General features: G+C 50.5%; 1 protein-coding gene across 2 annotated transcripts in view; it reads left to right on the top strand.

The window, feature by feature from the left end:
• Positions 1–249: 249 nt before the first annotated feature.
• The window catches only part of LOC128696708 (BMP-binding endothelial regulator protein), a 503,091-nt gene continuing 490,281 nt past the window's right edge, over positions 250–13,059 (top strand). Inside the window, exon 1 of one of the 2 annotated variants that reach the window (XM_070094579.1) lies at positions 250–411. The gene's annotated coding sequence lies outside the window, so the exon portion shown is untranslated. The remainder of the gene's footprint in view (positions 412–13,059) is intronic. The other variant, XM_053788079.2, reaches the window with a different exon arrangement.

Here is a 13,059-nt window from a genome sequence, read left to right as displayed (position 1 = left end):
CGGACCTGTAGTACGATGTTCAAACACAGGATGGGTGGGCTGAAGTTACTGCCGCTCACAGGATGAGTATATGGTATATGGGGGGACTGTCCCCCACAGGATGGGTATGGAGGAAGGGAAAGGAGTTGGATGGAGTGAGGGAGGGAGGAAAGGATGGAGTAGGATTGAGTGAAGGAGAGATGGAGGGAGGGAGGGAGGGAGGGCTGGTAGCTGGTAGCATGGTAGTGGTGAAGGAGTGGAGCCAGTAGTGGCCAGACACGGTAGTGTGTACACCTCTCCTCTGCGCCCCTTGCATCGCCCTCTCCTGCCTCTCCCTCTGCTGCAGGTGGCTGCTGCCCGCCTCGTCACGCTCCCTACTCACCACCTGACTCCCCTGCACGCTCTCAGAGCCTGACAGGTGGCGTTTACGAGGTAGGTTCCTCTTTCACTCACTACTGAAGAAGGGTTGTTGAGTATTGGTGTCACACTCTCCCACTGCTTAACTCATTTGCATAATCGTTTGCATGTTCTCATCTTCGTTCAGTGTACACAAATATTGCTGATAGTGACTTCATTTGGCCATGTAAATGGAGCAGACAGTGTTTCCAGGTAGACTTCATGCGGTTGGCAGTGGGGTGGTGCCCAGGTGTTCAGAGCTGGGTATGATATCGTGCCGCAAGCAGGGTCACCTAGCCCTCAGTGCCCCTACTGTAGGGTGTGAGGTGCCTAGGTGCTAGGTGATGAGGCAGTGTGCTGGGTTCAGGTGTGTCAAGGGAGATCTCAACTCCTCCTGCTGGCGTGTGGGCACCACATACCCCCGACACACACACACACACGCCGCCATGCCCAGGACCTTTGCTTGCAACACCAACACAAGTGGCCAGCTTAGTGTGTACCCTTGAAGACTTGGGTGTTGATGCTAGTGAAGGACCCTTGATACTGAGGTCAGATCTGATTACTTCCATCCCCCAACCACACACACCCCTTCCATTACCCACACACCCCTTCCATTACCCACACACCCCTTCCATTACCCACACACCCCTTCCATTACCCACACACCCCTTCCATTACCCACACACCCCTTCCATTACCCACACACCCCTTCCATTACCCACACATCCTTTCCATTACCCACACACCCCTTCCATTACCCACACACCAAATCCATTACCCACACACTCCAACCATTACCCACACACCCCTTCCATTACCCACACACTCCTTCCATTACCCACACACTCCCTCCATGATCCACGCACTCCTTCCATGATCAACACACACTCTCCCTCCATGATCCATACAGTCCCTCCATGATCCACACACTCATTCCATGATCCACACACTCCCTCCATGATCCACACACTCCTTCCATGAACCACACAGTCCCTCCATGATCCACACACTCCTTCCATGATCCACGCACTCCCTCCATGATCCAAACACTCCTTCCATGATCCACACACTCCTTCCATGACCCACACACTCCTTCCATGATCCACACACTCCTTCCATGATCCACACAGTCCCTGCATGACCCACACACTCCCTCCATGATCCACACACTCCTTCCATGATCCACACACTCCTTCCATGATCCACACACTCCTTCCATGATCCACACACTCCTTCCATGATCCACACACTCCTTCCATGATCCACACACTCCTTCCATGATCCACACACTCCCTCCATGATCCACACACTCCTTCCATGATCCACACAGTCCCTCCATGATCCACACACTCCTTCCATGATCCACGCACTCCTTCCATAATCCAAACACTCCTTCCATGATCCACACACTCCTTCCATGACCCACACACTCCTTCCATGATCCACACACTCCTTCCATGATCCACACAGTCCCTGCATGACCCACACACTCCCTCCATGATTCACACACTCCTTCCATGATCCACACACTCCTTCCATGATCCACACACTCCTTCCATGATCCACACACTCCTTCCATGATCCACACACTCCCTCCATGATCCACACACTCCTTCCATGATCCACACAGTCCCTCCATGATCCACACACTCCTTCCATGATCCACGCACTCCTTCCATAATCCAAACACTCCTTCCATGATCCACACACTCCTTCCATGACCCACACACTCCTTCCATGATCCACACACTCCTTCCATGATCCACACAGTCCCTGCCCCACACACTCCCTCCATGATCCACACACTCCTTCCATGATCCACACACTCCTTCCATGATCCACACACTCCTTCCATGATCCACACACTCCTTCCATGATCCACACACTCCTTCCATGATCCACACACTCCTTCCATGATCCACACACTCCCTCCATGATCCACACACTCCTTCCATGATCCACACTCCTTCCATGATCCACACACTCCTTCCATGATCCACACACTCCTTCCATGATCCACACACTCCTTCCATGATCCACACACTCCTTCCATGATCCACACAGTCCCTCCATGATCCACACACTCCCTCCATGATCCACACACTCCTTCCATGATCCACACACTCCTTCCATGATCCACACACTCCTTCCATGATCCACACACTCCTTCCATGATCCACACACTCCTCCCATGATCCACACACTCCTTCCATGATCCACACACTCCCTCCATGATCCACACACTCCTTCCATGATCCACACACTCCCTCCATGATCCACACACTCCCTCCATGATCCACACAGTCCCTCCATGATCCACACACTCCCTCCATGATCCACACACTCCCTCCATGATCCACACACTCCCTCCATGATCCACACACTCCCTCCATGATCCACACACTCCCTCCATGATCCACACACTCCCTCCATGGTCCACACACTCCTTCCATGATTCACACACTCCCTCCATGATCCACACACTCCCTCCATGATCCACACACTCCCTCCATGATCCACACACTCCCTCCATGATCCACACAGTCCCTCCATGATCCACACACTCCCTCCATGATCCACACAGTCCCTCCATGATCCACACACTCCCTCCATGATCCACACACTCCCTCCATGATCCACACACTCCCTCCATGATCCACACACTCCCTCCATGATCCACACACTCCCTCCATGATCCACACACTCCCTCCATGATCCACACACTCCCTCCATGATCCACACACTCCCTCCATGATCCACACAGTCCCTCCCTCCATGATCCACACACTCCCTCCATGATCCACACACTCCCTCCATGATCCACACACTCCCTCCATGATCCACACACTCCCTCCATGATCCACACAGTCCCTCCATGATCCACACACTCCCTCCATGATCCACACACTCCCTCCATGATCCACACACTCCCTCCATGATCCACACACTCCCTCCATGATCCACACACTCCCTCCATGATCCACACACTCCCTCCATGATCCACACACTCCCTCCATGATCCACACACTCCCTCCATGATCCACACACTCCCTCCATGATCCACACACTCCCTCCATGATCCACACACTCCCTCCATGATCCACACACTCCCTCCATGATCCACACACTCCCTCCATGATCCACACACTCCCTCCATGATCCACACTCCCTCCATGATCCACACAGTCCCTCCATGATCCACACACTCCCTCCATGATCCACACACTCCCTCCATGATCCACACACTCCCTCCATGATCCACACACTCCCTCCATGATCCACACACTCCCTCCATGATCCACACACTCCCTCCATGATCCACACACTCCCTCCATGATCCACACACTCCCTCCATGATCCACACACTCCCTCCATGATCCACACACTCCCTCCATGATCCACACACTCCCTCCATGATCCACACACTCCCTCCATGATTCACACACTCCCTCCATGATCCACACACTCCCTCCATGATCCACACACTCCCTCCATGATCCACACACTCCCTCCATGATCCACACACTCCCTCCATGATCCACACACTCCCTCCATGATCCACACAGTCCCTCCATGATCCACACAGTCCCTCCATGATCCACACAGTCCCTCCATGATCCACACAGTCCCTCCATGATCCACACACTCCCTCCATGATCCACACACTCCCTCCATGATCCACACACTCCCTCCATGATCCACACACTCCCTCCATGATCCACACACTCCCTCCATGATCCACACACTCCTTCCATGATCCACACACTCCCTCCATGATCCACACACTCCCTCCATGATCCACACACTCCCTCCATGATCCACACAGTCCCTCCATGATCCACACACTCCCTCCGTGATCCACACACTCCCTCCATGATCCACACACTCCCTCCATGATCCACACACTCCCTCCATGATCCACACAGTCCCTCCATGATCCACACACTCCCTCCATGATCCACACACTCCCTCCATGATCCACACACTCCCTCCATGATCCACACACTCCCTCCATGATCCACACAGTCCATCCATCAATCTGACTGGACTAGTGAGAGAAATAATGGAAGTAACAATCCTGGCTGCAGTTCGAAGTTGCAAATGATGGTGATCAATATTTGTTCAATATCACAACCTGTTGTTCTGTGCTAAGAATAATCTTTGATTTTTTTGATGAATATATCTGTAAGGATGATCACTGACCGTGATGATATTGTTGAATTTCCGGTAAATATAAGTTTATTATAAGTGAGTTCGTGAGAGTAGTGAGATGGGTGGAAAACGTTTTTTTTTTTTTTAACATCCTCTCTTGTAGGGAAGGCTGACTGACAGTCAGCAGTGTCCCGTGGTTCAGTTGACAACGCACTCGCCTTACACTGAGTGTCCATGGTTCAGTCCCCGGCACGGGTGGAAATGTTGGGCATATTTCCTTACACCTGTTATCCCTGTTCACCTCGCAGTGAGTAGGTACCCGGGTATAAGTCACCTCACACCTGCCTTTCCTGTTCACTTAGCAGTAAGTAGGTGTCTGGGCGTTAGTCACCTTACACATGCTGTCCTTGTTTACCTAACAGTAAGCAGGTACCTGGTTGTTAGTCGACTGGTTCGGGTGGCATTCTGGGGGACAAGATTGAAGGACCACAATGGAAATGAAACAGATAGTCCTTGATGACGCAGTTTCTTGGGTTATCCTGGGTGGCTAACCTCTCTCCAGGGTTTAAAAATCCCAACAAATCTTGTATTAAATTATGTGAAATAAGAATGGGTAGCAGTCACAAGTGGAGTTCCATAAGGACTAGTCTTGGGTACTCTGTTGGTTGTAATGTTCACCAGGTAGCTGCAAGTTAATGTAGACGAGGGTGGAATCAAGTGAGTTAAACCTGAGGCGGCAGAAGTGGCAGACACAGTTCAATGTTTACAGATGTGAAGTTTTAATCTTAGTACCCGTGTACAAAGTCCCTATTAAAACTGATAGACTGCTTGGCGAACTATAAGTTACAGAAGTCCCAAGGTTGCACCACTCCTTTGCTTGTGATTTACCTGTGACTGATTTCGGGATTTTTATTACTCTTGTGGTCTAGCACAGGGCCAGGCTTCCCTTTTGATGGCCTGGTGGACTGGGCTGTTGATGTTGGCGTCCCGTTGGCTTACATATTAATCAGAAACTCGTTGATGTAGCACGCCGCTGTGGTAGTGATGCAGACTCCTCTTGAAGGCTTCTACATAGCTTCCAGCAACGTTTCTGATATCTGCAGCCAGCAGATGTCAGAAACGTCTGCGCCTACGGATGTGGGACATTTCACTGGGTCTATTTTAAACTTCCCTCAATATCTCTCACTCCAGTACGTTATTATGGTAGTGTGTTGATGTATATCTCTCACTCCAGTACGTTGCTAGGGCATACCTTACCTTTGATGAGTTTCGAGAGTCTTACTACTCTCGGAGCCCGGCCAAGGCTGTTGCTAATGGAAGCCCGCTGCCCCACATATCCATCACAGCCTGGTTGATCTGGCACCTGGTGAAGATCCTTGTCCACTTTCTCTTCAAGACTTCTAACCTTGTTCCAGCAGTGCTTTTGATATCTTCTGGTAAGATGTTGAATAATCTGGGGCCAGGAATGTTGATACAGTGTTCCCTTATTGTGCCCACCGCACTCTTGCCTTTCACTGAGTTTATTTTGCACTTCCTCCCATATTTCTTCCTCCCATATCTCTCGTTGTTATGACAGTGTACAGATTTGGGATCAGGCCCTCCAGTACTTTCCAGGTATATATTGTCATGTATCTCTCTCTCTCCTCCGCTCCAGGTTCAAGACTTGAAGGCGTTCCCAGTAGTTTAGGTGCTTTACTGGCTCAGTGTGAGCCGTAAACGATCTCTGTATTGTTCCAGCTCTGATATTTATCCTCCTTTGATCGGGGCCGTCAGCACTGAGCAATATTCTAAATGAGGGAGCACTAGCAATTTGAAAAATTTTACCATTGGCATTATTTCCCTCGTTTAGAAAGTTCTCAGCACCCACCCCGTCATCTTCCTGGCTGTCGTCATCTCTGTCTTATTATGTTCTTTAAAAGAAAAGTCAGCTGACATAATTATTCCCAAGTCTTTCACGTGTTCCTTTCGTTCTATTTGGTGACCCTCTTGAGATTTGTATACAGTGTTCCTTTTGAGTTCTTTATTCTTTCGATACTTGAGCAGTTGGAACTTATCACCTTTGAACATCATGTTCTCCACTGCCCGCATGAGACAGGGACACCAGTGGTATTACATGAGACAGGGACACCAGTAGTATTACATGGAGCAGGGACACCGTTGATATCCCTGCATCGTGTAACACTACTGGTGTTCCTGCCTGGCATTGTGTTGATGCATATCTCATACTCCATGACGTTATTATGATGTGTGTAGATTCGAGACTAGTTCCTCTAGCTGCACAGTGGCTCCCAAACTTTTTCAGCTTGTTACCCAATTTAACATGCCACATAAAGCATGTTACCCCTTTCACAAAATGTTGTTATTATTGATATATATGGCTAAATTAAAACACTTGAGATATTTTCTTTTATTTATTGTATTTGAACATTGTGCATCTCTAATGACTATTACCAAAGATGTCAAGAACATCAGTGGGATGGATGGAGTTGCATACTTGAAGCTAGTTTAGGAATTCTTGGCTTCGTGGTTGAAAGTGCCAGCCTGGCATCGTTTGCAACATTCAAGCGACTTTTGTCCTGAAGAATACTTGTCAAAATACGTTTGGGTTTCCACACACTTAGCTATATATTTCTTCTTTTCTAATACTGTATATTAGTTTTTGATGTTTATTGTTATTTGGTTTAACTTTATTACTTACTTATAATAGGTTCACTTTACAACTTTATATACTAAGACAAAGTTAACAATAATCCTCATACCGGGTACCGCATTGTTTTCTTGATTTTCAGAATTCATAACTTTTTTTTTGTCACCCCTCCATTACCCCCAAAAATGGTTAAATTACCCCCAGGGGGTAATTTACCCCCAGTTTGGGAACCACTGCCTAGCACAATACTGTCACTGGTAAGGCCTCATAGAGTGCAGCACAGTTCCAGTGTCCACAGTGAATAGTGAATATAAATGCGCTGGAAAATCCTGTCACCCGTGACTGAAGAGGCACACGTTGTAGAACAAGAATTTACATTGTTTCGCTCTCTGGTAACTTTTATCAGATTCCAGTAAAATAAATCAGGGAACGGGTGGGGTTGGAACCCAGGGCAAGTGAGTCCTACAAATTACAGGCCAGTGCGTTAACAACTGGGCCAGGTGGCTCTAATAAGATTCATCCATCTAGGTATATTTCTATACACCATAAGGAGGTTAACATGGGCCACCACTGTGATCACAAATGAGAGTTTTTACAAATAAATCCCTCGCCAGCGTGGCTATGTCAAACTCTAACTCAGGTCCCCTCAAAGCTGCTCTTGTAACTCAAGCAATCGCGATAACACGATTTGTTTGTAATCGTGTGATTACGATTTAGTGAGTCTGGTAAAAGTATTGCTCATGACTGTTGTCAATAGCGAGACGAGGATGATGATCTCGCTGCGAGACAAGGCGTTCCCCGATCTCAATCCTTTCTTACGAAGAAAGTTGACCAGGAATTACACAGAATAAGACTGGAAATGATACAAGCGCACAGAGGACAACAGACACTTGGTGGGTTGGTAACAGAGGGTTAAAACCTATATACCGCACCTGACCTTTACACCACCAGACAAGAAAACTTTAATACGTCCCCAAACAAAACATGGAATTAAGGTATATATAAGTATATAACTATATATACGCTGAGAGAGAAATCTCTCCAAGTATATAAATTCAGGAAGCGTAAACAAGGTGTTGAAATTTTCTAAGAAAAACTCAATAATATAACGAAATTTTAGCATTTTGTATGGAAAAGTTGTGACCAGAGGAGCAGGAGGGTGGAACAAAGTTGTGACCAGAGGAGCAGGAGGGTGGAACAAAGTTGTCAACAGAGGAGCAGGAGGGTGGAACAAAGTTGTCACCAGAGGAGCAGGAGGGCGGAACAAAGTTGTGACCAGAGGAGCAGGAGGGTGGAACAAAGTTGTCACCAGAGGAGCAGGAGGGCGGAACAAAGTTGTGACCAGAGGAGCAGGAGGGTGGAACAAAGTTGTCACCAGAGAAGCAGGAGGGTGGAACAAAGTTGTGACCAGAGGAGCAGGAGGGCGGAACAAAGTTGTCACCAGAGAAGCAGGAGGGTGGAACAAAGTTGTGACCAGAGGAGCAGGAGGGTGGAACAAAGTTGTCACCAGAGGAGCAGGAGGGTGGAACAAAGTTGTTACCAAAGGAGCAGGAGGGTGGAACAAGGTTGTGACCAGAGGAGCAGGAAGGTGGAACAAAGTTGTCACCAGAGGAGCAGGAGGGTGGAACAAAGTTGTGACCAGAGGAGCAGGAGGGTGGAACAAAGTTGTCACCAGAGGAGCAGGAGGGTGGAACAAAGTTGTGACCAGAGGAGCAGGAGGGTGGAACAAAGTTGTCACCAGAGGAGCAGGAGGGTGGAACAAAGTTGTGACCAGAGGAGCAGGAGGGTGGAACAAAGTTGTGACCAGAGGATCAGGAGGGTGGAACAAAGTTGTGACCAGAGGAGCAGGAGGGTGGAACAAAGGAGTCACCAGAGGAGCAGGAGGGTGGAACAAAGTTGTGACCAGAGGAGCAGGAGGGTGGAACAAAGTTGTCACCAGAGGAGCAGGAGGGCGGAACAAAGTTGTCACCAGAGGAGCAGGAGGGTGGAACAAAGTTGTCACCAGAGGAGCAGGAGGGTGGAACAAAGTTGTCACCAGAGGAGCAGGAGGGTGGAACAAAGTTGTCACCAGAGGAGCAGGAGGGCGGAACAAAGTTGTCACCAGAGGAGCAAGAGGGTGGAACAAAATTGTGACCAGAGGAGCAGGAGGGTGGAACAAAGTTGTCACCAGAGGAGCAGGAGGGTGGAACAAAGTTGTGACCAGAGGAGCAGGAGGGCGGAACAAAGTTGTGACCAGAGGAGCAGGAGGGTGGAACAAAGTTGTCACCAGAGGAGCAGGAGGGCGGAACAAAGTTGTGACCAGAGGAGCAGGAGGGTGGAACAAAGTTGTCACCAGAGGAGCAGGAGGGTGGAACAAAGTTGTCACCAGAGGAGCATGAGGGTGGAACAAAGTTGTGACCAGAGGAGCAGGAGGGTGGAACAAAGTTGTCACCAGAGGAGCAGGAGGGTGGAACAAAGTTGTCACCAGAGGAGCAGGAGGGTGGAACAAAGTTGTCACCAGAGGAGCAGGAGGGTGGAACAAAGTTGTGACCAGAGGAGCAGGAGGGTGGAACAAAGTTGTGACCAAAGGAGCAGGAGGGTGGAACAAAGTTGTCACCAGAGGAGCAGGAGGGTGGAACAAAGTTGTCACCAGAGGAGCAGGAGGGCGGAACAAAGTTGTCACCAGAGGAGCAGGAGGGTGGAACAAAGTTGTCACCAGAGGAGCAGGAGGGTGGAACAAAGTTGTCACCAGAGGAGCAGGAGGGTGGAACAAAGTTGTCACCAGAGGAGCAGGAGGGAGGAACAAAGTTGTCACCAGAGGAGCAGAAGGGTGGAACAAAGTTGTCACCAGAGGAGCAGGAGGGTGGAACAAAGTTGTCACCAGAGGAGCAGGAGGGTGGAACAAAGTTGTCACCAGAGGAGCAGGAGGGCGGAACAAAGTTGTCACCAGAGGAGCAGGAGGGTGGAACAAAGTTGTCACCAGAGGAGCAGGAGCGTGGAACAAAGTTGTCACCAGAGGAACAGGAGGGTGGAACAAAGTTGTCACCAGAGGAGCAGGAGGGTGGAACAAAGTTGTCACCAGAGGAGCAGGAGGGTGGAACAAAGTTGTGACCAGAGGAGCAGGAGGGTGGAACAAAGTAGTGACCAGAGGAGCAGGAGGGTGGAACAAAGTTGTGACCAGAGGAGCAGGAGGGTGGAACAAAGTTGTCACCAGAGGAGCAGGAGGGTGGAACAAAGTTGTGACCAGAGGAGCAGGAGGGTGGAACAAAGATGTGACCAGAGGAGCAGGAGGGTGGAACAAAGTTGTCACCAGAGGAGCAGGAGGGTGGAACAAAGTTGTGACCAGAGGAGCAAGAGGGTGGAACAAAGTTGTCACCAGAGGAGCAGGAGGGTGGAACAAAGTTGTTACCAGAGGAGCAGGAGGGTGGAACAAGGTTGTGACCAGAGGAGCAGGAAGGTGGAACAAAGTTGTCACCAGAGGAGCAGGAGGGTGGAACAAAGTTGTCACCAGAGGAGCAGGAGGGTGGAACAAAGTTGTCACCAGAGGAGCAGGAGGGTGGAACAAAGTTGTGACCAGAGGAGCAGGAGGGTGGAACAAAGTTGTGACCAGAGGAGCAGGAGGGTGGAACAAAGTTGTGACCAGAGGAGCAGGAGGGTGGAACAAAGTTGTGACCAGAGGAGCAGGAGGGTGGAACAAAGGAGTCACCAGAGGAGCAGGAGGGTGGAACAAAGTTGTGACCAGAGGAGCAGGAGGGTGGAACAAAGTTGTCACCAGAGGAGCAGGAGGGCGGAACAAAGTTGTCTCCAGAGGAGCAGGAGGGTGGAACAAAGTTGTTACCAGAGGAGCAGGAGGGTGGAACAAAGGAGTCACCAGAGGAGCAGGAGGGTGGAACAAAGTTGTCACCAGAGGAGCAGGAGGGTGGAACAAAGTTGTGACCAGAGGAGCAGGAGGGTGGAACAAAGTTGTCACCAGAGGAGCAGGAGGGTGGAACAAAGTTGTGACCAGAGGAGCAGGAGGGTGGAACAAAGTTGTGACCAGAGGATCAGGAGGGTGGAACAAAGTTGTGACCAGAGGAGCAGGAGGGTGGAACAAAGGAGTCACCAGAGGAGCAGGAGGGTGGAACAAAGTTGTGACCAGAGGAGCAGGAGGGTGGAACAAAGTTGTCACCAGAGGAGCAGGAGGGCGGAACAAAGTTGTCTCCAGAGGAGCAGGAGGGTGGAACAAAGTTGTCACCAGAGGAGCAGGAGGGTGGAACAAAGTTGTCACCAGAGGAGCAGGAGGGTGGAACAAAGTTGTCACCAGAGGAGCAGGAGGGCGGAACAAAGTTGTCACCAGAGGAGCAGGAGGGTGGAACAAAGTTGTGACCAGAGGAGCAGGAGGGTGGAACAAAGTTGTCACCAGAGGAGCAGGAGGGTGGAACAAAATTGTCACCAGAGGAGCAGGAGGGTGGAACAAAGTTGTGACCAGAGGAGCAGGAGGGTGGAACAAAGTTGTGACCAGAGGAGCAGGAGGGTGGAACAAAGTTGTGACCAGAGGAGCAGGAGGGTGGAACAAAGTTGTCACCAGAGGAGCAGGAGGGTGGAACAAAATTGTCACCAGAGGAGCAGGAGGGCGGAACAAAGTTGTGACCAGAGGAGCAGGAGGGTGGAACAAAGTTGTCACCAGAGGAGCAGGAGGGTGGAACAAAGTTGTCACCAGAGGAGCATGAGGGTGGAACAAAGTTGTGACCAGAGGAGCAGGAGGGTGGAACAAAGTTGTCACCAGAGGAGCAGGAGGGTGGAACAAAGTTGTCACCAGAGGAGCAGGAGGGTGGAACAAAGTTGTCACCAGAGGAGCAGGAGGGTGGAACAAAGTTGTCACCAGAGGAGCAGGAGGGTGGAACAAAGTTGTGACCAGAGGAGCAGGAGGGTGGAACAAAGTTGTGACCAGAGGAGCAGGAGGGTGGAACAAAGTTGTCACCAGAGGAGCAGGAGGGTGGAACAAAGTTGTCACCAGAGGAGCAGGAGGGTGGAACAAAGTTGTGACCAGAGGAGCAGGAGGGTGGAACAAAGTTGTCACCAGAGGAGCAGGAGGGCGGAACAAAGTTGTCACCAGAGGAGCAGGAGGGTGGAACAAAGTTGTCACCAGAGGAGCAGGAGGGAGGAACAAAGTTGTCACCAGAGGAGCAGAAGGGTGGAACAAAGTTGTCACCAGAGGAGCAGGAGGGTGGAACAAAGTTGTGACCAGAGGAGCAGGAGGGTGGAACAAAGTTGTCACCAGAGGAGCAGGAGGGAGGAACAAAGTTGTCACCAGAGGAGCAGGAGGGTGGAACAAAGTTGTCACCAGAGGAGCAGGAGGGTGGAACAAAGTTGTCACCAGAGGAGCAGGAGGGTGGAACAAAGTTGTCACCAGAGGAGCAGGAGGGCGGAACAAAGTTGTCACCAGAGGAGCAGGAGGGTGGAACAAAGTTGTCACCAGAGGAGCAGGAGCATGGAACAAAGTTGTCACCAGAGGAGCAGGAGGGTGGAACAAAGTTGTCACCAGAGGAGCAGGAGGGTGGAACAAAGTTGTCACCAGAGGAGCAGGAGGGTGGAACAAAGTTGTGACCAGAGGAGCAGGAGGGTGGAACAAAGTAGTGACCAGAGGAGCAGGAGGGTGGAACAAAGTTGTGACCAGAGGAGCAGGAGGGTGGAACAAATTTGTCACCAGTGGAGCAGGAGGGTGGAACAAAGTTGTGACCAGAGGAGCAGGAGGGTGGAACAAAGATGTGACCAGAGGAGCAGGAGGGTGGAACAAAGATGTCACCAGAGGAGCAGGAGGGTGGAACAAAGTTGTGACCAGAGGAGCAGGAGGGTGGAACAAAGTTGTCACCAGAGGAGCAGGAGGGTGGAACAAAGTTGTGACCAGAGGAGCAGGAGGGTGGAAC

Source organism: Cherax quadricarinatus, chromosome 46 (genome assembly GCF_038502225.1).
Source record: "Cherax quadricarinatus isolate ZL_2023a chromosome 46, ASM3850222v1, whole genome shotgun sequence".
Taxonomy (NCBI): domain Eukaryota; kingdom Metazoa; phylum Arthropoda; class Malacostraca; order Decapoda; family Parastacidae; genus Cherax; species Cherax quadricarinatus.
Note: the sequence above shows the minus strand (reverse complement) of the source record. Positions and strands in the feature narration are given on the sequence as shown.